This window comes from Nelumbo lutea, chromosome 4, assembly GCF_056320005.1.
Source record: "Nelumbo lutea isolate HS-2025 chromosome 4, American lotus-T2T, whole genome shotgun sequence".
In the NCBI taxonomy this organism is placed as follows: domain Eukaryota; kingdom Viridiplantae; phylum Streptophyta; class Magnoliopsida; order Proteales; family Nelumbonaceae; genus Nelumbo; species Nelumbo lutea.
The window spans coordinates 50,952,349-50,980,347 of NC_142687.1; the positions used below are offsets into that span (position 1 = coordinate 50,952,349).

General features: G+C 41.1%; 5 non-coding genes and 17 pseudogenes across 5 annotated transcripts; all 22 read right to left on the reverse strand.

The window, feature by feature from the left end:
• Positions 1–3,719: 3,719 nt before the first annotated feature.
• LOC148856130 (small nucleolar RNA R71) lies at positions 3,720–3,826 on the reverse strand. Its single transcript, XR_016095205.1, has one exon. It is a non-coding gene; the product is annotated as a small nucleolar RNA R71 (small nucleolar RNA).
• A 7,489-nt stretch (positions 3,827–11,315) lies between these two features.
• LOC148856131 (5S ribosomal RNA) lies at positions 11,316–11,433 on the reverse strand (annotated as a pseudogene).
• A 359-nt stretch (positions 11,434–11,792) lies between these two features.
• On the reverse strand, positions 11,793–11,911 carry LOC148856132 (5S ribosomal RNA; annotated as a pseudogene).
• Positions 11,912–12,270: 359 nt separating this feature from the next.
• On the reverse strand, positions 12,271–12,389 carry LOC148856133 (5S ribosomal RNA). Its single transcript, XR_016096764.1, has one exon. It is a non-coding gene; the product is annotated as a 5S ribosomal RNA (ribosomal RNA).
• Positions 12,390–12,748: 359 nt separating this feature from the next.
• LOC148856134 (5S ribosomal RNA) lies at positions 12,749–12,865 on the reverse strand (annotated as a pseudogene).
• A 359-nt stretch (positions 12,866–13,224) lies between these two features.
• Positions 13,225–13,343, reverse strand: LOC148856135 (5S ribosomal RNA; annotated as a pseudogene).
• A 699-nt stretch (positions 13,344–14,042) lies between these two features.
• Positions 14,043–14,161, reverse strand: LOC148856136 (5S ribosomal RNA; annotated as a pseudogene).
• A 360-nt stretch (positions 14,162–14,521) lies between these two features.
• On the reverse strand, positions 14,522–14,640 carry LOC148856137 (5S ribosomal RNA; annotated as a pseudogene).
• Positions 14,641–21,600: 6,960 nt separating this feature from the next.
• On the reverse strand, positions 21,601–21,719 carry LOC148856138 (5S ribosomal RNA; annotated as a pseudogene).
• Positions 21,720–22,078: 359 nt separating this feature from the next.
• LOC148856139 (5S ribosomal RNA) lies at positions 22,079–22,196 on the reverse strand (annotated as a pseudogene).
• Positions 22,197–22,554: 358 nt separating this feature from the next.
• LOC148856140 (5S ribosomal RNA) lies at positions 22,555–22,671 on the reverse strand (annotated as a pseudogene).
• Positions 22,672–23,030: 359 nt separating this feature from the next.
• LOC148856141 (5S ribosomal RNA) lies at positions 23,031–23,149 on the reverse strand (annotated as a pseudogene).
• Positions 23,150–23,508: 359 nt separating this feature from the next.
• On the reverse strand, positions 23,509–23,627 carry LOC148856142 (5S ribosomal RNA). The gene has a single exon (XR_016097609.1). It is a non-coding gene; the product is annotated as a 5S ribosomal RNA (ribosomal RNA).
• A 359-nt stretch (positions 23,628–23,986) lies between these two features.
• On the reverse strand, positions 23,987–24,105 carry LOC148856143 (5S ribosomal RNA; annotated as a pseudogene).
• Positions 24,106–24,464: 359 nt separating this feature from the next.
• On the reverse strand, positions 24,465–24,583 carry LOC148856144 (5S ribosomal RNA; annotated as a pseudogene).
• Positions 24,584–24,942: 359 nt separating this feature from the next.
• Positions 24,943–25,061, reverse strand: LOC148856145 (5S ribosomal RNA; annotated as a pseudogene).
• A 359-nt stretch (positions 25,062–25,420) lies between these two features.
• LOC148856146 (5S ribosomal RNA) lies at positions 25,421–25,538 on the reverse strand (annotated as a pseudogene).
• A 359-nt stretch (positions 25,539–25,897) lies between these two features.
• LOC148856147 (5S ribosomal RNA) lies at positions 25,898–26,016 on the reverse strand. The gene has a single exon (XR_016098122.1). It is a non-coding gene; the product is annotated as a 5S ribosomal RNA (ribosomal RNA).
• Positions 26,017–26,374: 358 nt separating this feature from the next.
• On the reverse strand, positions 26,375–26,492 carry LOC148856148 (5S ribosomal RNA; annotated as a pseudogene).
• A 359-nt stretch (positions 26,493–26,851) lies between these two features.
• On the reverse strand, positions 26,852–26,970 carry LOC148856149 (5S ribosomal RNA; annotated as a pseudogene).
• A 359-nt stretch (positions 26,971–27,329) lies between these two features.
• Positions 27,330–27,447, reverse strand: LOC148856150 (5S ribosomal RNA; annotated as a pseudogene).
• A 359-nt stretch (positions 27,448–27,806) lies between these two features.
• Positions 27,807–27,925, reverse strand: LOC148856151 (5S ribosomal RNA). Its single transcript, XR_016098075.1, has one exon. It is a non-coding gene; the product is annotated as a 5S ribosomal RNA (ribosomal RNA).
• Between the last annotated feature and the right edge of the window lie 74 nt (positions 27,926–27,999).

Consider the following 27,999-nt stretch of genomic DNA (forward strand, 5'->3'; position numbering starts at 1 on the left):
CACTATCTTGCTCCCCCCTATTAATTCTTTCAAACTTGAAAAAACGGTGTATGCAACTTTCCTCCCTTGGTACCATGCACAAGCATCCACGTGAGCGGAGATATTCCTTTCCAGATCTGTCGCAGCCCCGGATAGATGCAATACTATCGCGGGGCCGACAATGCACGACGAATGCTAAAAGCCCGGTTTTGCACCGTTCCCATTCAGTAATGACGATCGTGCCGCCAATGGCCCGAGTATCCGGCGCATTGTTTCCAGTTGTCTCGCCGAAACGACATATGGAATTTGCAAATCGTATATCAAAAATAAAATATTAATAAAATTGGGGTGCAACATGATGAGGGGTGTAATACACCCCATTATAGAGGCTTCAAGAAGGGGCAAGAGCCCCCTTGAAAAACTATATAAGGAGGCCTCTAGGAGGGGAGAAAGTTGTTCAATTGCTTGAGAGGAAGGCTCTCCCACTCTTAGAGGTTCGGCCACCTTGAGAGAAGAGAAGAGAAGAAGGCTAGGCGCAAGGAAGAAGAAGAAGAAGGGCTGAAGGAAGTTCAAGACAAGCAAGCTAGAAGAAGAAGGTGAGTTCGAATTGAGAGTTTGTGATTCAAAGATCTTCTGTAATAAATCATTTGTAGTTTCATTCTCTTTTGATTTGAATTCAGTTTCTTAGTTATATGTTCTTTCTTCTTTCTCCTTGTTTCCATTCTTCCTTGATGTATTTCAGCTTGTAAAATTTCAGTTCAGCAATCTAATTCTTTTTGATTCATTCAAATGGTCATGCATTGTATTTGAAGTTTCTTGAATAAGGGTGTGATTGTAGATTAATTCGGCCAACTAACCTTCAAAACTCAGATCTGAATTCTCAGATCTGAGATTGCAAGATCTGAATTGCTTGAAAGAGAATTCAGATCTGCAATTTTCAGATTGGGCGAATTAATATACAGCTTGGAATTCCTAGAGTGCTTGAGAGAGACTCTAGGAATTCAGATCTACTATTCAAGAACTGAATTGAGTGCAAGGTTAGAGATAACTTGCACAATTCAGTTGGTGATCAATTCAGATTTGAATTGATGCCTTAGAAGTGTTTGAAGAAATGCATGCATGGGTATTAGATTCTTGCTAGAGATAGAAGAACCGTCACTCATGCATAGGATGAACATGCACTTGAGAGAGGCTGTTCATGACCTTGGGGTTTCACCAAACCAAGGCTCAATCATGATTCATTCGAATGATCCAAATTGATAGATTGCTGAATTCTGAGATTGACATTTACTGCTTACTCTTCTAACCTGAATTGAAGGCAATTGGACCAATGATTTAGATAGATTTTAATTTAGGATTTCTTAGCTTTCATTAGAGTTTTGATTTATTTGTTGATCAGATAAGAAATGTTCAATTTAGTATTGGTAATTGTTTCCTAAATCCTCGTGGGAACGATACTTCACTCACTACTTTATTACTTGAACGGCTAGTGCACTTGCTAGTGTCACAATGAGCCACACATCAAGTTTTTGGTGCCGTTGCCGGGGATTTATAGAAGCAATATTAGGAAACATTGAGCATTCTTAATCTGATCTCATTCAGCATTGCATTCATAGTTGGGTTAATTTGCTAACTTTTTCATTTCAGCTTGGACTGCAACTGCTGTACTACTGTAGTTATGTTTCTTCTTTCTTAAGTAGATTACTTTCTTTTTTTTGGTTTCAGTTTCATTTTAATAAAGGCATATTTGATTTCTATTCAATCTTGATGTTGTTCCCTTCTAAAAGAAAAAAAAATTTCACAAAAAACATGAGTGTTGCAGATCTGAGTTGCATTCGGCACTCAGATCAGCAGATTTCAGATCTGCAGCACTCAACCGAAAAGAGTTGCTTGTGTTTCAGATTTTATTATTCTTTTCTTTCATTACAAAAAGAAAAAAAAAAACAAATGAAAAAAAAAAAAGGGGAGATATTTTGAACAACCAGAGGAGCAATTGAGAATTCGGATCAGAACTCAGATCTGAGTTCAGATCTGAATTCTGCTATTGCAGATCTGCAACAGTTCAGATCTGAGTTCCTCTGAACTCAGACCTGAACTGATGAAATTTTGAGGGGAATTGGGTGTCATCACCACCCCAATTCACCCTAGGGCACTTCTGCTATTCCCCAAAAACAATTTGGTAGCAATAACTGAAGGTAAGGCAATTGAGAATTCAGATCCAAACTCAGACTTGAGTTCAGATCTGAATTCTGCTGTTACAGATCTGCTCAGTTCAGATCTGAATTCCTCTGAACTCAGATCTGAACCGATGCAAGTTTGAGGTGAATTGGGTGCCATCACTACCTCAATCCACCCTAGGATACATCCAACCTGCCTCAAGGGTGAATGGATAGCAAGGAATGAGAGAAATTCAAATCTGAAATTCAGTTGATATGATGTGAGGACTGAACTGATACAGAGCATACTATGAATTCTGGGTGGACTGAATTCTTGGCTTTACCCACTTGTAACCGAGCTACATTAGCTAAGGAGGTGTATGTTTGGATTGAATAATTGTTATGCCTCAGATATTTAAGAAAAATTAGCACTTTCCAAGTATTTCTTTTAGCATTCAGATCTGTAGCAGGGCTGCTATAGTGCAACAGTTAGCAGACCTGATTTCAGATTTCTACAAAAGTTGTATGGGCCGAATAGCTTGCAATACCAAACATTGCAGACCCAATTTTCAGGTCTTAGCAAGTGTTTGATATGCATCAGCTATACAGGTTTGAGCTTCAATTGTAGAGTTTTTAACCCAAGCCAAACTCAGGACTGGTTTTAGTTTATTTCAGATCCTTTTAAATTTTTTTTTTAGATCAGATCTGATTTCAGCCCTAAAGCATCACAGAATTGATTCCAACCTTAATGGATGTATATTGTAGTGTATACCAATGAGTGTATATGAGATAACCAGCTCAGATCTGAATTATTATTTATTAATTTCTCTAGACTAACAATACCAAAGACTTGTAGATCTGAACTCAGATCTAAATTGGGTCTGAATTCAGATGTTGCAATCGATGGATGTAGATAAAGGAACCTTGAATAAGATGATTGGTTTAAATCTGCTTTTAGTATAATCGGCTTCATTTATTCATGATAGGATGTAGGTTTTGTATTCCAATACTTCACTTTACATTTTCAGTGTGATAGGATTAGTTATTTATTTTCTTTTGTGAATATTGGCATTTTTATTGCTTTGACTTTAACAGTTTATGACAAGCAGACCTGAACTGGAAGAGATCCTTTACGACCCAGAGATTGAACGGACTCTCCGTGTCCGTTTGAGAGTTGCTAAGCAAGTCAGACAAGAAGCACAAGAAATGGCTGAACAAAGAACTATGATGGATTATGCCAAGCCTACCCTCACCGGGACTGTCTCCAGCATTATCAGGCCAACTATTGCTACCAATAACTTCGAAATTAAACCGGCCATAATCCAAATGATACAAAATACGGTTCAGTTTTGTGGTATGGCCCATGAGGATCCGAATGCCCATATTGCTAACTTCTTGGAAATCTGTGACACCTTCAAACACAATGGGGTAAGTGATGATGCCATCCGGCTGAGGTTATTCCCATTTTCTTTGAAGGATAAAGCCAAAGCTTGGTTGAACTCATTACCGGCAGGATCTATAGCCACATGGGACGAAATGGCCAGCCGTTTTCTCTCTAAATATTTTCCCCCTTCTAAAACTGCTAAAATGAGGAATGACATCACTACTTTTTTCCAGCAAGAGGGGGAATCTTTATATGAGTCATGGGAACGATACAAGGAGCTGTTAAGGAGAGTTCCTCACCATGGCCTCCCCATTTGGCTGCAAGTGCAGACTTTCTATAATGGTCTTACTGACTCAAATAAGACCATATTAGATGCTGCAGCCGGAGGATCCATAAATAATAAAACTCCTGAGGTTGCCCATGCACTTATTGAGGAAATGGCAGCCAACAATTATCAATGGCATTCGGAAAGGACTCAAACTAGGAAGCAGCAAGGCTTGCATAATGTTGACACTTATACAGCACTAGCTGCACAAATAGGAGCACTCAGTAAAAAAATAGATGAAATGCAGATAGCTGCCATGCATGTGCAGCCTCTTAATTGTGAATTGTGTGGGGGAGGCCACATCAGTACAGACTGCCAAGTTGGCAATCAGTTCAGACCATCTACTGAACAAGTTGACTATGTCAGCAATTCGTCAAGACAGCAGGGTTACCAGAGTCACCATACTTTTCATCCAGGATGGAGGGGACATTCAAACCAGTCCTGGCCAAATCAGCATATTTCCAAGCCGTTCCACCAGACTTATCATCAGCCTGAACTGAAATCCAATTTGGAGGAACTGATGACAAAATTTATAGCAGGTGCAGAAACTAGGTTCCAGAACCAGGAAGCTTCAATCAAAAACCTGGAAAACCAAGTGGGGCAATTGGCACAATTAATCTCTTCCAGACTGCCGGGAACTCTTCCAAGCAACACTGAAGTGAATCCACGAGAGCAGGTGCAAGCTATTACCTTAAGAAGTGGAAAAGAGTTGCCTGAGGTAGAAAAGAAGAATTGGGCTGAACCCAAGGCAGAAACAAGCCTTGGAACCAGACAACAGAAGACGGAACAACCAGAAGCACAACAAGGGATGCACCAACAACCACAAGTTCCATTCCCTAACAGGCTGAAGCAACAAAAATTGGAGAAGGAATTTGGTAAGTTTCTTGAAATATTTAAAAGTTTACATATTAATATTCCTTTTGCTGATGCTTTAGCCCAGATGCCACACTATGCAAGGTTTTTGAAGGAATTATTGGCAAACAAAAGGAAACTGGGAGATGTGGCTACAGTTGCATTAAATGAGGAATGTTCTGCTATCCTTCTGAACAAGCTGCCTCAGAAACTCAAAGATCCAGGGAGTTTCACTATTCCTTGTACCATTGGCAGTTTAAAAATTGAAAAAGCTTTATGTGACCTGGGAGCTAGCATCAATTTAATGCCATATTCTATCTTCAAGAAATTGGGGTTGAATGAACCCCAACCCACTAGAGTGGCATTACAATTGGCTGATAGATCCATTAGACATCCTAGGGGGATCATAGAAGATGTGTTAGTTAAAGTTGACAAATTCATTTTTCCAGTTGATTTCATTGTGTTAGACATGCAAGAAGATGTGGAGGTCCCGCTTATCCTAGGGAGACCTTTCCTGGCTACTGGGAAAGCAATGATTGATGTCCAACAAGGACAACTCAGCCTTAGGATACAAGATGAGGAGATAATTTTTAAAATGTCTGATGCTATGAAACATGCACCCTCTAGTGATGATTCTTGTTTTATGATTGATGCCATTGAATTGACAATTGATGAATGCTTCCAGGTAAGTAGAATAACTGATCCTCTTGAACTCTGCCTCCAACAGGGAGAACTTGAAGAAACAGAAAATGAAAAAATAAACCTCATGATAGCATACCTGAACGATAAGCCTCAATTCAAGGGAAAGGGGTTTCTTAAATTAGAGAACTTAGGCAAATTGCCCGGACCATCAGGTAAGCCATCACCCCAAGAACCCCCCACCCTTGAACTGAAGCAATTACCATCCCATTTAGAGTATGCTTTCCTTGAGGAACCATCAGATCTCCCCGTGATAATTTCCGCAACACTGAATCCCTTACAAAGAGAAAAATTATTAAGAGTGCTGCAGGAACACAAAAATGCTATAGCTTGGAAGGTAGAAGATATCAAAGGCATTAATCCATCAATCTGCACTCATAGAATTTTGATGGAAGAGGACAGCAAGCCTTCCGTTCAGCCCCAAAGGCGCCTGAATCCCAACATGAAAGAAGTGGTAAAGGCTGAAATAATTAAGTTGTTAGATGCTGGGATCATTTATCCTATTTCTGATAGTTCTTGGGTAAGCCCTGTGCAAGTTGTGCCCAAAAAAGGGGGTACGACTGTTGTTCCAAATGAGAAAAATGAACTCATCCCTACTAGAACCATTACCGGATGGCGTGTGTGTATTGACTATAGAAAATTAAATGAAGCCACCCGGAAGGACCATTTTCCTCTCCCATTTATGGATCAAATGTTGGAGAGGCTAGCCGGGCATGAGTATTATTGTTTCTTGGATGGATATTCAGGGTATAACCAGATACCAATTGCACCAGAAGATCAAGAAAAGACCACTTTTACTTGCCCATATGGAACCTTTGCATACCGAAGGATGCCCTTTGGGTTATGCAATGCCCCAGCAACCTTTCAGCGATGTATGATGTCTATATTTTCTAATATGGTTGAAAAATTTATTGAGATCTTCATGGATGATTTTTCAGTTTTTGGCTCTTCATTTGATGCATGTTTGAATAATCTGGAACAGGTGCTTACTAGATGTAAAGAAACACATCTTGTGTTGAATTGGGAGAAATGTCATTTTATGGTGCAAGAAGGCATAGTGCTTGGACACAAGATCTCTCAAAGAGGTATAGAAGTCGACAAGGCCAAGGTGGAGGCAATTGAAAAATTACCAACCCCAACATCTATTCGTTCTTTGAGAAGTTTCTTAGGACATGTCGGTTTCTATAGAAGGTTTATTAAAGATTTCTCAAAAATTTCCAAGCCATTATCTACCTTGCTTCAGAAAGAAGTGCCTTTTGAATTTTCAACTGAATGTCTTCATGCTTTCAACATCTTGAAAGACAAATTGATCCATGCACCTATCATGATAGCACCAGATTGGACCCTCCCATTTGAATTGATGTGTGATGCGAGTGATTTTGCTATAGGAGCTGTTTTAGGACAAAGAATGAACAAACATTTTCAGCCAATTTACTATGCTAGCAGAACCTTGACTGGACCCCAACTCAATTACACCACCACAGAAAAGGAGCTGTTAGCAGTAATATTTGCACTTGATAAGTTTCGTTCATATCTGATATTATCCAAGGTTGTTGTCCACACAGATCACTCGGCATTAAGGCACTTGCTTACCAAGCAAAACTCAAAACCAAGACTGATCAGGTGGATCCTTTTATTGCAAGAGTTTGACATTGAGATTAGAGACCTGAAGGGTGCTGCAAACCTGGCTGCTGACCATCTCTCCCGGTTGGACACGGTAAGCTCAAAAGAGGAGATAACCAGCAACATTCGAGAAGAATTTCCGGATGAGCAGTTGTACTCAATACAGAAATACTCATATCCTTGGTATGCTGATTTTGCTAATTATCTAGCTGCACAAGTCCTTCCTCCTAACCTTTCATATCAACAGAAAAAGAAATTCTTTTCTGATGTAAAATACTATCTGTGGGAGGAACCCTTTTTGTATAAATTGTGTGCAGATCAGATCATAAGGAGATGTGTCCCCGAGGAGGAGATGGAGTCGGTACTCCAATTTTGCCATGATAAAGAAGCAGGAGGTCATTTTGGAGCTAGTCGCACGGCAGCCAAGGTTTTGCAATCAGGTTTTTATTGGCCCACACTCTTCAAAGATGCCCATCGGTATGTGTCCACATGTGACAAATGCCAAAGATCGGGAAACATTTCCCGACGGAATGAAATGCCCCTTTCCAATATTTTAATCTGTGAAATCTTTGATGTTTGGGGTATAGATTTCATGGGACCTTTCCCGAATTCTTTTGGGAATAAGTACATCCTCGTTGCAGTTGACTATGTATCCAAATGGGTAGAAGCCATGGCTTTACCCACAAATGACTCAAGAAGGGTAGTACACTTCCTAAAGAAGCTATTCTCCCGATTTGGCACTCCGCGAGCTATAATTAGTGATAGGGGAACTCACTTCTGCAATAGCCAATTTGAGAGGTTAATGCAGAAATATGGAATTACACATAAATTAGCTACCCCTTATCACCCTCAAACCAGTGGCCAAGTGGAGTTGGCTAACAGGGAACTCAAAAGAATTCTGGAAAAGACCGTAGCATCCACCAGAAAAGATTGGTCCATCAAATTAGATGATGCATTATGGGCATACAGAACTGCATTTAAGACACCTATTGGCATGTCCCCCTACAGATTGGTCTTTGGTAAAGCATGCCATTTACCAGTTGAATTGGAACACAAGGCCTATTGGGCTCTTAAATTCTTAAATTTTGACATTCAGGCCACAGGGGCTAAAAGGCGGTTGCAATTGAATGAATTGGATGAATTCAGACTTACCACCTATGAGAATGCCAAAGTTTATAAAGAAAGAATAAAAAACTGGCATGATAAGAACTTGCTGAGACGGGACTTTTATGTAGGCCAACAGGTATTGTTATATAATTCCCGTCTCCGCTTGTTTCCAGGTAAGCTGAGATCCAGGTGGTCTGGACCCTTTACCATTTCACAGGTTTTTCCCCATGGGGCTATAGAACTCACCCACCCGGTTCAGGGCACGTTTAAAGTAAATGGTCAGCGCCTAAAACCATATTTAATGGGCAGTACTGTACCCCCTCCATCCACTGTTTATCTAGATAACCAATAATCTCTTATGCTTGCTCATGAACAAGTTAAGGAATCTTTTTGTCATTTATCTTTTTAGAATATTAGTTAGTAAAATAAAGATCTTTTTCTCAAAATTCCAATTCTTTAAGGACTCAGTTCATCATTTTCTTTTCTTCAGTTTGCTCTAGCAAGTGTGACTCCCTAACACTACGAACATTGAGGACAATGTTCATCTCAAGTGTGGGGGAGTGAGCCCGAGGCTAGGGTATGGGGGTTGAAACCATGCACCTCATGCACCCCAACACACATATGCAAGCAATGACATCACAAAAAAAAAAAAAAAAAAAAAAAAAAAGACTGGAACCCCTCAAGTTCATTACTATTTATTTGATGATTTTTTAAGAAGGAATTCAATGAGTTGAGGGAGACTGATGTACTTGTTAAGTTTTTATTCTTGTAAATGACCCAATTTGATTTATGCAGGAGAAAAGGGGAGCTGAATATGCCTTTCAGCATGACTAGCCCTAACTTCCTTCATGTGTATGGAAGCCCTTAATTTCATTGTTAATGGTCAAGAGAGCTAGTGCACATCTGAAGTGCTAATTCTTGAGGTTCAATAATTGCAAAGAAGGACAAAAGCCCAAATTGACTCCGCTATTCTGAGCTGAATAGTAAAACTAGCAGCTTAGAACATGAGTCCTATTTACCTACCTCAAACAAGTGACCAGTGTGAGATGGAGCATAAAATGCACTCACACAAAAAAAAAAAAAAAAAAAAAAAAAAAAAAAAGAGAGAAAAGTGTGAGATGGAGCATAAAATGCACTCACACCGAAAAGAAAAAAAAAGAAAAAAAAAAAAAGGTGAGATGGAGCATAAAATGCACTCACCCTTAGAAATAAGTAATTGTGGTGACAATCGAGGTTCAAAGGGGCACTCTAAAGTTGAACTCTCATTGAGATTTAGTTACAGATGTGAAACTCAGTGAAATTTGATTATTAACCTTGACAATTAAAGAGCTGACTTATATATGAATTAGGAGTGAAGGCTAGACTATGATGAAATTCATATTCTCCTTTCCTCGGATCTGATACATATCTTAAATGGTAATTTACAAGAATAAGAGTTAAGCACTTACAAAAGTTCCCCGACTACTCAATGCATTTCTATCTTAAAAAGTTCACCAGGTAAATGGTGAGAACAGAAGGGGGGAATGTTAAGTTTATGGCTGATGTCTTTGCTTGAGGAGAAGCAAAAGCTTAAGTGTGGGGGTATTTGATGAACTTACAATTTATCTATATTTTATGAGGTTTTTGCATGAAATTTTATAATGGTTTAATTAAATTTTTGCCGTATTTTAGCTTGATTGCAAGAAAGATTTCAGGGGGAGCCAAATCAACAAAAAGAAGGCAAAAGCAAGAAAAGAAAACCCAAAAATTTATCAAGTTCAGCCCGGCCCAGCCATGAGAGCAAGAGAATTTCATTCGGCCCAAGAAGAGCAAGTGAAACTCTTTGGAAAATCCAAGGGAAGAAGCCAAGCTATGAGGAGAATTCGGCCCAGCAAGGAAGGCCCATTTTTAGCCCAAATAACAGCCTAGAGTGTAGCCCACATGAGCTCAAAAGCAAGCTAAGTTGTAGCCCAAATAGCAGCCCAAAGGGAGCTAGGGGCGGCAACTTCTAGGAGTTTCTTGAAGAGAAGGAGGGAGCACTCTAGAAGGTTCATGAGGGGTGTAATACACCCCATTCTAGAGGCTTCAAGAAGGGGCAAGACCCCCTTGAAAAACTATATAAGGAGGCCTCTAGGAGGGGAGAAAGTTGTTCAATTGCTTGAGAGGAAGGCTCTCCCACTCTTAGAGGTTCGGCCACCTTGAGAGAAGAGAAGAGAAGAAGGCTAGGCGCAAGGAAGAAGAAGAAGAAGGGCTGAAGGAAGTTCAAGACAAGCAAGCTAGAAGAAGAAGGTGAGTTCGAATTGAGAGTTTGTGATTCAAAGATCTTCTGTAATAAATCATTTGTAGTTTCATTCTCTTTTGATTTGAATTCAGTTTCTTAGTTATATGTTCTTTCTTCTTTCTCCTTGTTTCCATTCTTCCTTGATGTATTTCAGCTTGTAAAATTTCAGTTCAGCAATCTAATTCTTTTTGATTCATTCAAATGGTCATGCATTGTATTTGAAGTTTCTTGAATAAGGGTGTGATTGTAGATTAATTCGGCCAACTAACCTTCAAAACTCAGATCTGAATTCTCAGATCTGAGATTGCAAGATCTGAATTGCTTGAAAGAGAATTCAGATCTGCAATTTTCAGATTGGGCGAATTAATCTACAGCTTGGAATTCCTAGAGTGCTTGAGAGAGACTCTAGGAATTCAGATCTACTATTCAAGAACTGAATTGAGTGCAAGGTTAGAGATAACTTGCACAATTCAGTTGGTGATCAATTCAGATTTGAATTGATGCCTTAGAAGTGTTTGAAGAAATGCATGCATGGGGATTAGATTCTTGCTAGAGATAGAAGAACCGTCACTCATGCATAGGATGAACATGCACTTGAGAGAGGCTGTTCATGACCTTGGGGTTTCACCAAACCAAGGCTCAATCATGATTCATTCGAATGATCCAAATTGATAGATTGCTGAATTCTGAGACTGACATTTACTGCTTACTCTTCTAACCTGAATTGAAGGCAATTGGACCAATGATTTAGATAGATTTTAATTTAGGATTTCTTAGCTTTCATTAGAGTTTTGATTTATTTGTTGATCAGATAAGAAATGTTCAATTTAGTATTGGTAATTGTTTCCTAAATCCTCGTGGGAACGATACTTCACTCACTACTTTATTACTTGAACGGCTAGTGCACTTGCTAGTGTCACAATGAGCCACACATCACAACACAAGGATTTCCCAGGAGGTCACCAATCCTAATACTTTCTCTCCCAAACACGCTTAACTTCGGAGTTCTAATGGGATCCGGTGGATTAGTGCTGGTATGATCGCACCCGTTTGCTTCTTGCTCGCTTAAATCTTTATGCACTCACTATCTTGCTCCCCCCCATTAATTCATTTAGACTTGAAAAAACGGTTTATGCAACTTTCCTCCATTGGTAACCGTGCACAAGCATCCACGTGAGCGGAGTTATTCCTTTCCATATTTGTCGCAGCCCCGGATAGAGGCAATACTATCGCGAGGCCCACAATGCACGACAAATGCCAAAAGCCCGGTTTTGCACCGTTCCCATTTTGTAAAGACGATCGTGTCGCAATTGGTCCGAGTATCCGGCACGTTGTTTCCAGTTGTCTCGCCGAAACGACATATGGAATTTGCAAATAATATATCAAAAATAAAATATTAATAAAATTGGGTTGCAAAATGATGATTTCCAAGGATGTCACCCATCCTAATACTACTCTCGACCAAGCACACTTAACTTCGGAGTTCTGATGGGATCCGGTGCAATAGTGCTGGTGTGATCACAACCGTTTGCTTCTTGCTCGCTTAAATCATTATGCACTCACTATCTTGCTCCCCTGCATTAATACATTCAGACTTGAAAATACGGTGTATGCAACTTTCCTCCCTTGGTAACAGTGCACAGGCTTCCACGTGAGCGGAGTTATTCCTTTCCAGATCTGCCGCAGCCCCGGATAGATGCAATACTATCATGGGGCCCACAATGCACGACGAATGCCAAAAGCCCAGTTTTGCACCGTTCCCATTCACTAACGACAATCGTACCGCAAATGGCCCGAGTATCCGGCGCGTTGTTTCCAGTTGTCTCGCCGAAACGACATATGGAATTTTCAAATAGTATATCAAAGATAATTTATTAATAAAATTGGGGTGCAACACGAGGACTTCCCAGGAGGTCACCCATCCTAGTACTACTCTCGCCCATGCACCCTTAACTTCGGAGTTCTGATGGGATCCGGTGCAATAGTGCTGGTTTGATCGCACCCGTCTACTTTTTTCTCGTTTAAATCTTTATGCACTCACTATCTTGCTCCCCTCCAATAATTCTTTCAGATTTGAAAAAATGGTGTATGCAACTTTCCTCCCTTGGTAACCGTGCACAAGCTCCCTTGTGAGAGGAGTTATTCCTTTCTGGATCTGCCGCAGCCCCAGATAGATGCAATACTATCGCTGGGCCCACAAAGCACGACGAATGCCAAAAGCCCGGTTTTGCCCCGTTCCCATTCAGTAATGACGGTCATGCAGCAAATGGTCCGATAATCCGACGCGTTGTTTCCAGTTGTCTCGCCGAAATGACATATGGAATTTGAAAATCGTATATCAAAAATAAAATATTTATAAAATTGGGTTGCAACACAAGGACTTCCCAGGAGGTCACCCATCCTAATACTTTCTCACCAAACACGCTTAACTTCGGAGTTCTAATGGGATCCAGTGGATTAGTGCTGGTATGATCGCACCCGTTTGCTTCTTTCTTGCTTACATCTTTATGCACTCACGATCTTGCTCCCCTCCTTTAATACATTCAGAATTGAAAATACGGTGTATGCAACTTTCCTCCCTTGGTAACCGTGCACAAGCTCCCACGTGAGAGGAGTTATTCGTTTCCAGATCTGCCGCAGCGCCGGATAGATGCAATACTATCACGGGGCGCACAATGCACGACGAACGCCAAAAGCCCGATTTTGCACCGTTCCCATTCATTAATGACGATCGTGCCGCAAATGGTCCGAATATCCGACGCGTTGTTTCCAGTTGTCTCGACGAAACGACATATGGAATTTGCAAAAAGTATATCAAAAATAAAATATTAATAAAATTGGGGTGCAACACGAGGACTTCCCAGGAGGTCAGCCATCCTAATACTACTCTCGCCCAAGCACACTTAACTTCGGAGTTCTGATGGGATCCGGTGGATTAGTGCTGGTATCATTGCAACCGTTTGCTTCTTGCTCGCTTAAATCTTTATGCACTCACTATCTTGCTCCCCTCCATTAATTCTTTCAGACTTGAAAAAACGGTGTATGCAACTTCCCTCCCTTGGTAAACGTGCACAAGCATCCACGTGAGCGGAGTTTTTCCTTTCCAGATCTGTCGCAGCCCCGGATAGATGCAATACTATCGCGGGGCCGACAATGCACGACGAATGCGAAAAGCCCGGTTTTGCACCGTTCCCATTCAGTAATGACGATCGTGCCGCCAATGGCCCGAGTATCCGGCGCATTGTTTCCAGTTGTCTCGCCGAAAGGACATATGGAATATGCAAATAGTATATTAAAGATAAAATATTAATAAAATTGGGGTGCAACACGCTCACTATCTTGCTCGCCCCCATTAATTCTTTCAGACTTGAAAAAACGGTGTATGCAACTTTCCTCCCTTGGTAACCGTGCACAAGCATCCACGTGAGCGGAGTTATTCCTTTCCACATCTGTCGCAGCCCCGGATAGAGGCAATATTATCGCGAGGCCCACAATGCACGACAAATGCCCAAAGCCCGGTTTTGCACCGTTCCCCTTCAGTAATGATGGTCGTGCCGCAAATGGTCCGAGAATCTGGCGTGTTTTTTCCAGTTGTCTCGCCGAAACGACATATGGAATTTGCAAATAATATATCAAAAATAAAATATGAATAAAATTTGGTTGCAACACGATGATTTCCCAAGTGGTCACCCATCCTAATACTACTCTCACCCATGCACGCTTAACTTCGGAGTTCTGATGGGTTCCGGTGCCTTACTGCTGGTATGATTGCAACCGTCTACTTCTTGCTCGCCTAAATCTTTATGCACTCACTATCTTGCTCCCCCTCCAATAATTCTTTCAGATTTGAAAAAATGGTTTATGCCACTTTCCTCCCTTGGTAACCGTGCACAAGCTTCCACGTGAGCGGAGTTATTCCTTTCCAGATCTATCGCAGCCCCGGATAGAGGCAAGGCAATCGCGGGGCCCACAATGCACGACGAATGCCCAAAGCCCGGTTTTGCACCGTTCCAATTCAGTAATGACGATCGTACCGCAAATGGTCCGAGAATCCGACGCGTTGTTTCCAGTTGTCTCGCCGAAATGACATATGGAATTTGCAAATAGTATATCAAAAATAAAATATTAATAAAATTGGGTTGCAACACAAGGATTTCCCAGGAGGTCAGCCATCCTAATACTACTCACGCCCAAGCACGCTTAACTTCGGAGATCTTTTGGGATCCGGTGGATTAGTGCTGGTATATTCGCACCCGATTGCTTGTTGCTCGCTTAAATCTTTATGCACTCACTATCTTGCTCCCCTCCATTAATTCTTTAAGACTTGAAAAAATGGTGTATTCAATTTTCCTCCCTTGGTAAACATGCACAAGCGCCCACGTGAGCGGAGTTATTCCTTTCCAGATCTGCTGCAGCCACGGATAGATGCAATACTATCGCGGGGCCCACAATGCACGACGAATGCCTAAAGCCCAATTTTGCACCGTTCCCATTCAGTAATGACTGTCATTTCGCAAAGGGTGCAAGAATCCGGCGCGTTGTTTCCAGTTGTCTCACCGAAATGACATATGGAATTTGCAAATAATATATCAAAAATAAAATATTAATAATAATGGGGTGCAACACAAGGACTTCCCGGGAGGTCACCCATCCTAATACTACTCTCCCCTCCATTAATTCTTTTAGACTTGAAAATACAGTGTATTCAACTTTCCTCCCTTGGTAACCGTGCACAAGCTCCCAAGTGAGCGGAGTTATTCCTTTCTAGATCTGCCGCATCCTGGGATAGATGCAATACTATCGCGGGGCCCACAATGCACGACGAATGCCAAAAGCCCAGTTTTGCACCGTTCCCATTCCGTAATGACGATCGTGCCGCAAATGGTCCGAGTATCCGGCGCGTTGTTTCCAGGTGTCTCGCCGAAACGAAATATGGAATTTGCAAATAGTATATCAAAAACTTGATGTGTGGCTCATTGTGACACTAGGAAGTGCACTAGCCGTTCAAGTAATAAAGTAATGAGTGAAGTATCGTTCCCACGAGGATTTAGGAAACAATTACCAATACTAAATTGAACAGTTCTTATCTGATCAAAAAATAAATCAAAACTCTAATGAAAGTTAAGAAATCCTAAATTAAAATCTATCTAAATCATTGGTCCAATTGCCTTCAATTCAGGTTAGAAGAGTAAGCAGTAGATGTCAATCTCAGAATTCAGCAATCTATCAATTTGGATCATTCGAATAAATCATGATTGAGCCTTGGTTTGGTGAAACCCCAAGGTCATGAACAGCCTCTCTCAAGCGCATGTTCATCCTATGCATGAGTGACGGTTCTTCTATCTCTAGCAAGAATCTAATCCCCATGCATGCATTTCTTCAAACACTTCTAAGGCATCAATTCAAATCTGAATTGATCACCAACTGAATTGTGCAAGTTATCTCTAACCTTGCAATCAATTCAGTTCTTGAATAGTAGATCTGAATTCCTAGAGTCTCTCTCAAGCACTCTAGGAATTCCAAGCTGTAGATTAATTCGCCCAATCTGAAAATTGCAGATCTGAATTCTCTTTCAAGCAATTCAGATCTTGCAATCTCAGATCTGAGAATTCAGATCTGAGTTTTGAAGGTTAGTTGGCCGAATTAATCTACAATCACACCCTTATTCAAGAAACTTCAAATACAATGCATGACCATTTGAATGAATCAAAAAGAATTAGATTGCTGAACTGAAATTTTACAAGCTGAAATACATCAAGGAAGAATGGAAACAAGGAGAAAGAAGAAAGAACATATAACTAAGAAACTGAATTCAAATCAAAAGAGAATGAAACAACAAATGATTTATTACAGAAGATCTTTGAATCACAAACTCTCAATTCGAACTCACCTTCTTCTTCTAGCTTGCTTGTCTTGAACTTCCTTCAGCCCTTCTTCTTCTTCTTCCTTGCGCCTAGCCTTCTTCTCTTCTCTTCTCTCAAGGTGGCCGAACCTCTAAGAGTGGGAGAGCCTTCCTCTTAAGCAATTGAACACTTTCTCCCCTCCTAGAGGCCTCCTTATATAGTTTTTCAAAGGGGCTCTTGCCCCTTCTTGAAGCCTCTAGAATGGGGTGTATTACACCCCTCATGAACCTTCTAGAGTGCTCCCTCCTTCTTTTCAAGAAACTCCTAGAAGTTGCCGCCCCTAGCTCCCTTTGGGCTGCTATTTGGGCTACAACTTAGTTTGCTTTTGAACTCATGTGGGCTACACTCTAGGCTGTTATTTGGGCTAAAAATGGGCCTTCTTTGCTGGGCCGAATTCTCCTCATAGCTAGGCTTTATTTTCTTGGGTTTTCTCAAGAAATTCACTTGCTCTTTTTGGGCCGAAGTGCTCTCTCTTGCTTCCACGACCGGGCTGGACTGAAATTGGTCTTTTTGAACCTTCTTTTCTTGCCTTTTTCCTTCCTTTTCTTGGATTGATTATCCCTGAACCTATTCTTAGCATTAAGCTAAATTAAGGCAAAAATTAATAAAACCGGCATAAAAATCCATGCTAAGGTCCTCAAAAATTATAGATAAATTGTAAGTTCATCAAATACCCCACACTTAAGCTTTTGATTGTCCTCAAGCAAAGACATCAGCCATAAACTTAACATTCCCTTCTTCTGTTCTCACCATTTACCTGGTGAACTTTTTAAGATAGAAATGCATTGAGTAGTCGGGGAACTTTTGTAAGTGCTCAACTCTTATTCTTGTAAATTACCATTTAAGATATGTATCAGATTCAAGGAAAGGAGAATATGAATTTCATCATAGTCTAGCCTTCACTCCTAATTCATAGTCTAGCCTTCACTCCTAATTCATATATAAATCAGCTCCTTAATTGTCAAGGTTAATAATCAAATTTCACTAAGTTTCACATCTGTAACTAAATCTCAATGAGTGTTCAACTTTAGAGTGCCTCTTTGAACCTCGGTTGTCACCACAATTACTTATTTCTAAGGGTGAGTGCATCTTATGCTCCATCTCACCCTTTTCTTCTTTTTTTTTTTTTTTTTTTTTTTTTTTCGGTGTGAGTGCATTTTATGCTCCATCTCACACACTTTTCTCTCTCTTTTACTTTTCTTTTTTTTTTTTTTTGGTGTGAGTGCATCTTATGCTCCATCTCACACTAGTCACTTAGCTTTTCTTCTTTGCAATTATTGAACCTCAAGAATCAACACTTCAGATGTGCACTTAGCTTTCTTGACCATTAACAATGAAATCAAGGGCTTCCATACACATGAAGGAAGTTAGGGCTAGTCATGCTGAAAGGCATATTCAGCTCCCCTTTTCTCATGCATATATCAAATTGGGTCATTCACAAGAATAAAAACTTAACAAGTACATCAGTCTCCCTCAACTCATTGAATTCCTTCTTAAAAAAAATCATCAAATAAATAGTAATGAACTTGAGGGGTTCCAGTCTTTTTTGGGTTATGTCATTGCCTGCATATGTGTGTTAGGGTGCATGGTTTCAGCCCTCATACCCTAGCCTCGGGCTCACTCCCCCACACTTAAGATGAACATTGTCCTCAATGTTCATAGTGTTAGGCAGTAACAATAAAACTAGCAAGAGCATCATCAAGTAATAGGAGGTTTTCAGAGGACTTCCCTGAAGATCATTCTTAAATTCTGCAATATGTTGTCGGTGGAAAACTTCTTTTGCTAGAAATCACTTGCAAACTAGAAGAGGAGATCAGTAGCTTTGTTCTAACTAAAAATAATTTAAACCAAATAATAAAAGACTACTATACACAATTCCAAACAATGTAAATAATTTAACCAGTCTGTAATACACAACAGAAACTTACAAGGCCAAGAAGTTTGAATTTTATCTAACAAAAAAAAATAAATAAATAAAAAAAAAAAACAAGATCAAAAGCCAATATAAATATCTCTTGAAATCTCATATGCAAGTGATAAACAAGTGATTTACAAGATTGAAACTAGCCTAGAAGTCTAAGAGTTCTTGAAATCAGCACACTACCAAAGTTATTTGATTTTTTTTTTTTAAAGGAAGAAAACTAAAACAAAATGCAGCAATGCAACCAAAATCTTTTTGGATGAGTGCAGGTCTGATTGATGAATGCAATTCAGATCTGAACTCATTTTGAGATTTATTTATTTATTTATTTTTATTTTTATTTTTTTTAAAACCAAAAGAAGAAGAGAAATTTGATTTGCATAAGCTACATTAAAACTGAAACTAAGGATGGAACAGTCAAGTATCAAGAGAAGAAACATGGCTCCATCAATGTAGCCCTTGATGGAGTATACACTTATTGGAATGTAGTACACACGGCTGCACACACCCATTCAGATCTGCTAGACTTTCTATTCATGCACAGCTGAAATCAGAGCTATCTAACTTGAAAAAAAATTTCAAAGATCAGCCCAGGACAATTCACAATGCCAATTTAGTAATGTTAATTGTAATACAAACCTATTCAAAACCTGCCCTGGTTCAGTCTTGCTGTAGCAGGTTTGCTATCGTAGACCTGCTATAGGTCTGAACTCTAATAGAAAAATGGTGTGGAAGTGCCACTTTGCATGAAATCTCTTGAGGCATAAAAAATTATCAGATTAAATATACTTTTCTTCAACCAAATCAGCTCAGATAGGTTGGAGTACAAGTTATTTAATACAGCAAAGTATGCCCTGTATCCTGCTCTGTTCACAACCCCAGTTCAGATCTAGGTGATTGCATATCCAAATTTCTTCAACCATGACTATCCAATTGTTTTTGGGAGATAGCAGATTTTTTTGTAGGGTGTATTGGGGTGATGATAACCCCCAATTATCCTTTAAATTTACATCAGTTCAGGTCTGAGTTCAAGAGAACTCAGATCTGAACTCAGATCTGAGTTCTGATCCGAATCTTTGGTTTCCATGGTTCTTTCTCTCTTTTTTTTTTTCACTATCTAAATATATTTTTTTTTCTTTTTGCAATGAAAGAAAAGAATAATAAAGGGCTGAGAACAGATTTTTTTTTTTTTTTTCTGAGTATTGCAGTTCTGCTATAGCAGAGTTCAGGTCTGAACTCAAGTCTGAGTTCGGATATGAAATCTCAATTGCCTTACCTTCAGTTATTGCTACCAAATTGTTTTTGGGGAATAGCAGAAGTGCCCTAGGGTGAATTGGGGTGGTGATGACACCCAATTCCCCTCAAAATTGCATCAGTTCAGGTCTGAGTTCAGAGGAACTCAGATCTGAACTGTTGCAGATCTGCAATAGCAGAATTCAGATCTGAATTCAAATCTGAATTCTGATCCGAATTCTCAATTGCTCCTCTTGTTGTTTAAAAGATCTCCCCATTTTTTTTTTCATTTGTTTTTTTTTTCTTTTTGTAATGAAAGAAAGAAAAAAAAATAAAGTCTGAAACACAAGCAACTCTTTTCGGCTGAGTGCTGCAGATATGAAATCTGCTGATCTGAGTGCCGAATGCAACTCAGATCTGCAACACTCATGTTTATGTGAATTTTTTCTTTTTTTTTTTCTTTTTGAAGGGAACAACACCAAGATTGAATAGAAATCAAATATGCCTTTATTAAAATGAAACTGAAATCAAAAAAAGAAAGTAATCTACTTAAGAAAGAAGAAACATAACTACAGTAGTACAGCAGTTGCAGTCCAAGCTGAAATGAAAAAGTTAGCAAATTAACCCAACTATGAATACAATGCTGAATGAGATCAGATTAAGAATGCTCAATGTTTCCTAATATTGCTTCTATAAATCCCCGGCAACGGCGCCAAAAACATGATGTGTGGCTTGAATTCTCTTTCAAGCAATTCAAATCTTGCAATCTCAGATTTGAGAATTCAGATCTGAATTTTGAAGGTTAGTGGCCGAATTAATCTACAATCACACCCTTATTCAAGAAACTTCAAATACAATGCATGACCATTTGAATGAATAAAAAAGAATTAGATTGCTGAACTGAAATTTTACAAACTGAAATACATCAAGGAAGAATGGAAACAAGGAGAAAGAAGAAAGAACATATAACTAAGAAACTGAATTCAAATCAAAAGAGAATGAAACTACAAATGATTTATTACAAAAGATTTTTGAATCACAAACTCTCAATTCGAACTCACCTTCTTCTTCTAGCTTGCTTGTCTTGAACTTCCTTCAGCCCTTCTTCTTCTTCTTCCTTGCGCCTAGCCTTCTTCTCTTCTCTTCTCTCAAGGTGGCCGAACCTCTAAGAGTGGGAGAGCCTTCCTCTTAAGCAATTGAACACTTTCTCCCCTCCTAGAGGCCTCCTTATATAGTTTTTCAAAGGGGCTCTTGCCCCTTCTTGAAGCCTCTAGAATGGGGTGTATTACACCCCTCATGAACTTTCTAGAGTGCTCCCTCCTTCTCTTCAAGAAACTCCTAGAAGTTGCCGCCCCTAACTCCCTTTGGTCTGCTATTTGGGCTACAACTTAGCTTGCTTTTGTACTCATGTGGGCTACACTCTAGGCTGTTATTTGGGCTAAAAATGGGCCTTCTTCGCTGGCCCGAATTCTCCTCATAGCTAGGCTTTATTTTCTTGGGTTTTCTCAAGGAATTCACTTGCTCTTTTTGGGCCGAAGTGCTCTCTCTTGCTTCCACGACCGGGCTGGACTGAAATTGGTCTTTTTGAACCTTCTTTTCTTGCCTTTTTCCTTCCTTTTCTTGGATTGATTATCCCTGAACCTATTCTTAGCATTAAGCTAAATTAAGGCAAAAATTAATAAAACCGGCAAAAAAATACATGCTAAAGTCCTCAAAAATTATAGATAAATTGTAAGTTCATCACTTAACTTCAGAGTTCTGATGGGTTCCGGTGCATTAGTGCTGGTATGATCGCAACCGTCTACTTCTTGCTCGCTTAAATCTTTATGCACTCTCTATCTTGCTCCCCTCCAATAATTCTTTCAGACTTGCAAAAATGGTTTATGCAACTTTCCTCCCTTGGTATCCGTGCACAAGCTTCCACGTGAGCAGAGTTATTCCTTTCCAGATCTGTCGCAGCCCCAGATAGATGCAAGACAATCGCGGGGACCACAATGCACGACGAATGCCAAAAGTCTGGTTTTGCACCGTTCCCATTCAGTAATGACGATCGTACCACAAATGGTCTGAGTATCCGGCGCGTTGTTTCCAGTTGTCTCGCCGAAACGGCATATGGAATTTGCAAATAGTATATCAAAAATAAAATATTAATAAAATTGGGTTGCAACACAAGGATTTCCCAGGAGGTCAGCCATCCTAATACTACTCTCGCCCAAGCACGCTTAACTTTGGAGTTCTGATGGGATCCGGTGGATTAGTGCTGGTATGATCGCACCCGTTTGCATCTTGCTCGCTTAAATCTTTATCCACTCACTATCTTGCTCCCCTCCATTAATACTTTCAGACTTGAAAAAACGGTCTATGCAACTTTCCTCCCTTGGTAACCGTGCACAAGCTCCCACGTGAGCGGAGTTATTCCTTTCCAGATCTGCCACAGCCCCGGATAGATGCAATACTATCGCGGGGCCCACAGTGCACGACGAATGCCAAAAGCCCGGTTTTGCACCGTTCCCATTCAGAAATGACGATCGTGCCGCAAATGGTCCGATTATCTGGCACGTTGTTTCCAGTTGTCTCGCCGAAATGACATATGGAATTTGCAAATAGTATATAAAAAGTAAAATAATAATAAAATTGGGGTGAACACGAGGATTTCCCAGGAGGTCACCCATCCTAATACTACTCTCGCCCAAGCACACTTAACTTCGGAGTTCTGATGGGATCCGGTGCATTAGTGCTGGTATTATCGCACCCTTCCACTTCTTGCTCGCTTAAATCTTTATGCACTCACTATCTTGCTCCCCTCCATTAATTCTTTCAGACTTGAAAAAATGGTGTATGCAACTTTCCTTCCTTGGTAAACGTGCAAAAGCTCCCACGTGAGTGGAGTTATTCCTTTCCAGATCTGCCGCAGCCACGGATAGAAGCAATACTATCGTGGGGCCCATAATGCACAACGAATGCCAAAAGCCTGGTTTTGCAATGTTTTCATTCACTAATGATGATCGTACTGCAAATGATTGAGTATCCAGCGCGTTGCTTCCAGTTGTCTCGCCGAAACGACATATGGAATTTGCAAATAGTATATCAAAGATAAAATATTAATAAAATTGGGGTGCAACACGAGGACTTCACAGGAGGTCACCCATCCTAATACTACTCGCCCAAGCACACTTAACTTCGGAGTTCTGATGGGATCCGGAGCATTAGTGCTGGTATGATCGCAACCGTTTGCTTTTTGCTCGCATAAATCTTTATGCACTCACTATCTTGCTCCCCCCCATTAATTCTTTCATACTTGAAAAAATGGTGTATGCAACTTTCCTCCCTTGGTAACCATGAACAAGCTTCCACGTGAGCGGAGTTATTCCTTTCCAGATCTGTCGCAGCCCCGGATAGATGCAATACTATCGCGGGACCGACAATGCACGATGAATGCGAAAAGCCCAGTTTTGCACCGTTCCCATTCAGTAATGACAATCGTGCCGCCAATGGCCCGAGTATCCGGCGCATTGTTTCCAGTTGTCTCGCCGAAACGACATATGGAATTTGCAAATAGTATATTAAAGATAAAATATTAATAAAATTGGGGTGCCACACGAGGACTTCCCAGGAGGTCACACATCCTTGTACTACTCTCGCCCATGCACGGTTAACTTCGGAGTTCTGATGAGTTCCGGTGCATTACTGCTGGTATGATCGCAACCGTCTACTTCTTGCTCGCTTAAATCTTTATGCACTCACTATCTTGCTCCCCTCCATTAATACATTCAGACTTGAAAATACGGTGTATGCAACTTTCCTCCCTTGGTAACCGTGCACAAGCTTCCACGTGAGCGGAGTTATTTCTTTCCAGATCTGCCGCAGCCCCGGATAGATGCAATACTATTGCGGGGCCCACAATGCACGACGAATGCCAAAAGCCCAGTTTTGCACCGTTCCCATTCAGTAATGATGATCGTACCGCAAATGGTCCGAGTATCCTGCGCGTTGTTTCCAGTTGTCTCGCCGAAACGACATATGGAATTTGCAAATAATATATCAAAAGAAAAATATTAATAAATTTGGGTTGCAACACAAGGATTTCCCAGGAGGTCACCCATCCTAATACTACTCTCGCCCAAGCACGCTTAACTTCGGAGTTCTTATGGGATCCGGTGGATTAGTGCTGGTATGATCGCACCCATTTGCATCTTGCTCGCTTAAATCTTTTTGCACTGACTATCTTGCTCCCCTCCATTAATACTTTCAGACTTGAAAAAATGGTGTATGCAACTTTCCTCTCTTGGTAACCGTGTACAAGCTCCCACATGAGCAGAGTTATTCCTTTCCAGATCTGCCGCAGCCACGGATAGATGCAATACAATCAAGGGGCCCACAATGCGCGACGAATGCCAAAAGCCTGGTTTTGGCCCATTCCGATTCAGTAATGACGATCCTACCGCAAATGGTCCGAGTATCCGACGCGTTGTTTTCAGTTGTCTTGCCGAAATGACATATGGAATTTGCAAATAGTATATCAAAAATAAAATATTAATAAAATTGGGTTGCAACACAAGGATTTCCCCGGAGGTCAGCCATCCTAATACTACTCTCGCCCAAGCACGCTTAACTTCGGAGTTCTGATGGGATCCGGTGGATTAGTGATGGTATGATTGCAACTGTTTGCTTCTATTTCGCTTAAATCGTTATGCACTCACTATCTTGCTCCCCTCCATTAATTCTTTCAAACTTGAAAAAACGGTGTATGCAACTTCCCTCCATTGGTAAACGTGCACAAGCTCCCACGTGAGCGGTGTTATTCCTTTCCAGATCTGCCGCAACCATGGATAGATGCAATACTATCGCGGGGCCCATAATGCACGACGAATGCCAAAAGCCCGGTTTTGCACCGTTCCCATTCAGTAATGACGATCGTACAGCAATTGGTCCGAGTATCCGGCGCGTTTTTTCCTGTTGTCTCGCCGAAACGACATATGGAATTTGCAGATAATATATCAAAAATAAAATATTAATAAAATTGGGTTGCAAAACTATGATTTCCCAAGAGGTCACCCATCCTACTACTACTCACGACCAAGCACACTTAACTTCGGAGTTCTTATGGGATCCGGTGGATTAGTGCGGGTATGATCGGACCCGTTTGCTTCTTGCTCGCTTAAATCTTTTTGCACTTACTATCTTGCTCTCCTCCATTAATTCTTTCAGCTTTGAAAAAACGGTGTATCCAATTTTCCTCCCTTCGTAACCATGCACAAGCTCCCACGTGAGCGGAGTTATTCCTTTCCAGATCTACCGCAACCCCGGATAGAGGCATTACTATCGCGGAGCCCACAATGCACGACAAATGCCAAAAGCCCAGTTTTGCACCGTTCCCATTTAGTAATGACGATCGTGTCACAAATGGTCCGAGTATCCGGCGCGTTGTTTCCAGTTGTCTCGCCGAAACGACATATGGAATTTGCAAATAATATATCAAAAATAAAATATTAACAAAATTGGGTTGCAAAACGATGATTTCCCAGGAGGTCACCCATCCTAATACTACTCTCGACCAAGCACACTTAACTTCGGAGTTCTGATGGGATCCGGTGCAATAGTGCTGGTGTGATCACAACCGTTTGCTTCTTGCTCGCTTAAATCTTTATGTACTCATTATCTTGCTCCCCCCCATTAATTCCTTCAGACTTGAAAAAACGGTGTATGCAACCTTCCTCCCTTGGTAACCGTGCACAAGCATCCACGTGAGCGGAGTTATTCCTTTCCATATCTGTCGCAGCCCTGGATAGAGGCAATACTATCGCGAGGCCCACAATGCACGACAAATGCCAAAAGCCCGGTTTTGCACAGTTCCCATTCAGTAATAACGGTCGTGCTGCAAATGGTCCGAGAATCCGGCGCATTTTTTCCAGTTGTCTCGCCGAAATGACATATGGAATTTGCGAAGCGCATATCAAAAATAAAATATTAATAAAATTGGGGTGCAACACAAGGACTTCCCAAGACATCACCCATCCTAATACTTTCTCACCCAAACACGCTTAACTTCGGAGGTCTAATGGGATCCGGTGGATTAGTGCTGGTATGATCGCACCCGTTTGCTTCTTGCTCGCTTAAATCTTTATGCACTCTCTATCTTGCTCCCCTCCATTAACACATTCCGACTTGAAAATACGGTGTATGCAAGTTTCCTCCCTTGGTAACCGTGCACAAGCTCCCACGTGAGCGGAGTTATTAGTTTCCAAATCTGCCGCTGCCCTGGATAGATGCAATACTATCGCGGGGCCCACAATGCACGACGAATGCCAAAAGCTCGGTTTTGCACCATTCCCATTCAGAAATGACGATCGTGTCGCAAAAGGTCCGAGTATCCGGCGCGTTGTTTCCAGTTGTCTCGCCGAAACGACATATGGAATTTGCAAATAGTATATCAAAAATAAAATATTAATAAAATTGGGGTGCAACCCGATGATTTCCCAGGAGGTCACCCATCCTAATACTACTCTCGCCCAAGCACACTTAACTTCGGTGTTCTGATGGGATCCGGTGCATTAGTGCTGGTATGATCGCACCCGTTTGCTTCTTGCTTGCTTAAATCTTTATGCACTCACTATCTTGCTCCCCTCCAATAATTCTTTCAGACTTGAAAAAACGGTGTATGCAACTTTCCAACCTTGGTAACCGTGCACAAGCTCCCATGTGAGAGGAGTTATTCCTTTCTAGATCTGCCGAAGCCCGGATAGATGCACTACTATCGTGGGGCCAACAATCCACGACGAATGCCAAAAGCCCGGTTTTGCACCGTTCCCATTCAGTAATGACCGTCGTGCCGCAAATGGTCCGAGAATCCGGCGCGTTGTTTCCAGTTGTCTCGCCGAAATGACATATGGAATTTGCAAAGCGTATATCAAAAATAAAATATTAATAAAATTGGGGTGCAACACAAGGACTTCCCAGGAGGTCACCCATCCTAATACTTTCTCACCCAAACACACTTAACTTCGGAGGTCTAATGGGATCCGATGGATTAGTGCTGGTATGATCGCACCCGTTTGCTTCTTGCTCGCTTAAATCTTTATGCACTCTCTATCTTGCTCCCCTCCATTAACACATTCAGACTTGAAAATACGGTGTATGCATGTTTCCTCCCTTGGTAACCGTGCACAAGCTCCCACGTGAGCGGAGTTATTAGTTTCCAGATCTGCCGCTGCCCTGGATAGATGCAATACTATCGCGGGGCCCACAATGCACGACGAATGCCAAAAGCTTGGTTTTGCACCGTTCCCATTCAGAAATGACGATCGTGTCGCAAAAGGTCCGAGTATCCGACGCGTTGTTTCCAGTTGTGTCGCCGAAACGACATATGGAATTTGCAAATAGTATATCAAAAATAAAATATTAATAAAATTGGGGTGCAACACGATGATTTCCCAGGAAGTCACCCATCCTAATACTACTCTCGCCCAAGCACACTTAACTTCGGTGTTCTGATGGGATCCCGTGCATTAGTGCTGGTATGATCGCACCAGTTTGCTTCTTGCTCGCTTAAATCTTTATGCACTCCCAATCTTGCTCCCCCCCAATAATTCTTTCAGACATGAAAAAACGGTGTATGCAACTTTACTCCCTTAGTAACCGTGCACAAGCTCCCATGTGAGAGGTGTTATTCCTTTCCAGATCTGCCGAAGCCCCGGATAGATGCAATACTATCACGGGGCCAACAATGCATGACGAATGCCAAAAGCCCGGTTTTGCACCGTTCCCATTCAGTAATGACGGTCGTGCCGCAAATGGTGCGAGAATCCGGCGCGTTGTTTCCAGTTGTCTCGCCGAAACGACTTATGGAATTTGCAAATCGTATATCAAAAATAAAATATTAATAAAATTAGGGTGCAACACAAGGACTTCCCAGGAGGTCACCCATCCTAATACTTTCTCACCCAAACACGCTTAACTTCGGAGTTCTAATGGGATCCGGTGGATTAGTCCTGGTATAATCGCACCCTTTTGCTTCTTGCTCGCTTAAATCTTTATGCACTCACTATCTTGCTCCCCTCCATTAATACATTCAGACTTGAAAATACGGTGTATGCAACTTTCCTCCCTTGGTAACCGTGCACAAGCTTCCACGTGAGCGGAGTTATTCCTTTCCAGATCTGCCGCAGCCCCGGATAGATGCAATACTATTGCGGGGCCCACAATGCACGACGAATGCCAAAAGCCCGGTTTTGCACCGTTCCCATTCAGTAATGACGATCGTACCGCAAATGGTCCGAGTATCCGGCACGTTGTTTCCAGTTGTCTCGCCGAAACGACATATGGAATTTTCAAATAGTATATCAAAGATAAAATATTAATAAAATTGGGGTGCAACAGGAGGACTTCTTTGGAGGTCACCCATCCTAGTACTACTCTCGCCCAAGCACACTTAACTTCGGAGTTCTGATGGGATCCGGTGCATTAGTGCTGGTATGATCGCACCCGTTCGCTTCTTCCTCGTTTAAATCTTTATGCACTCACTATCTTGCTCCCCTCCATTAATTCTTTCAGACTTGAA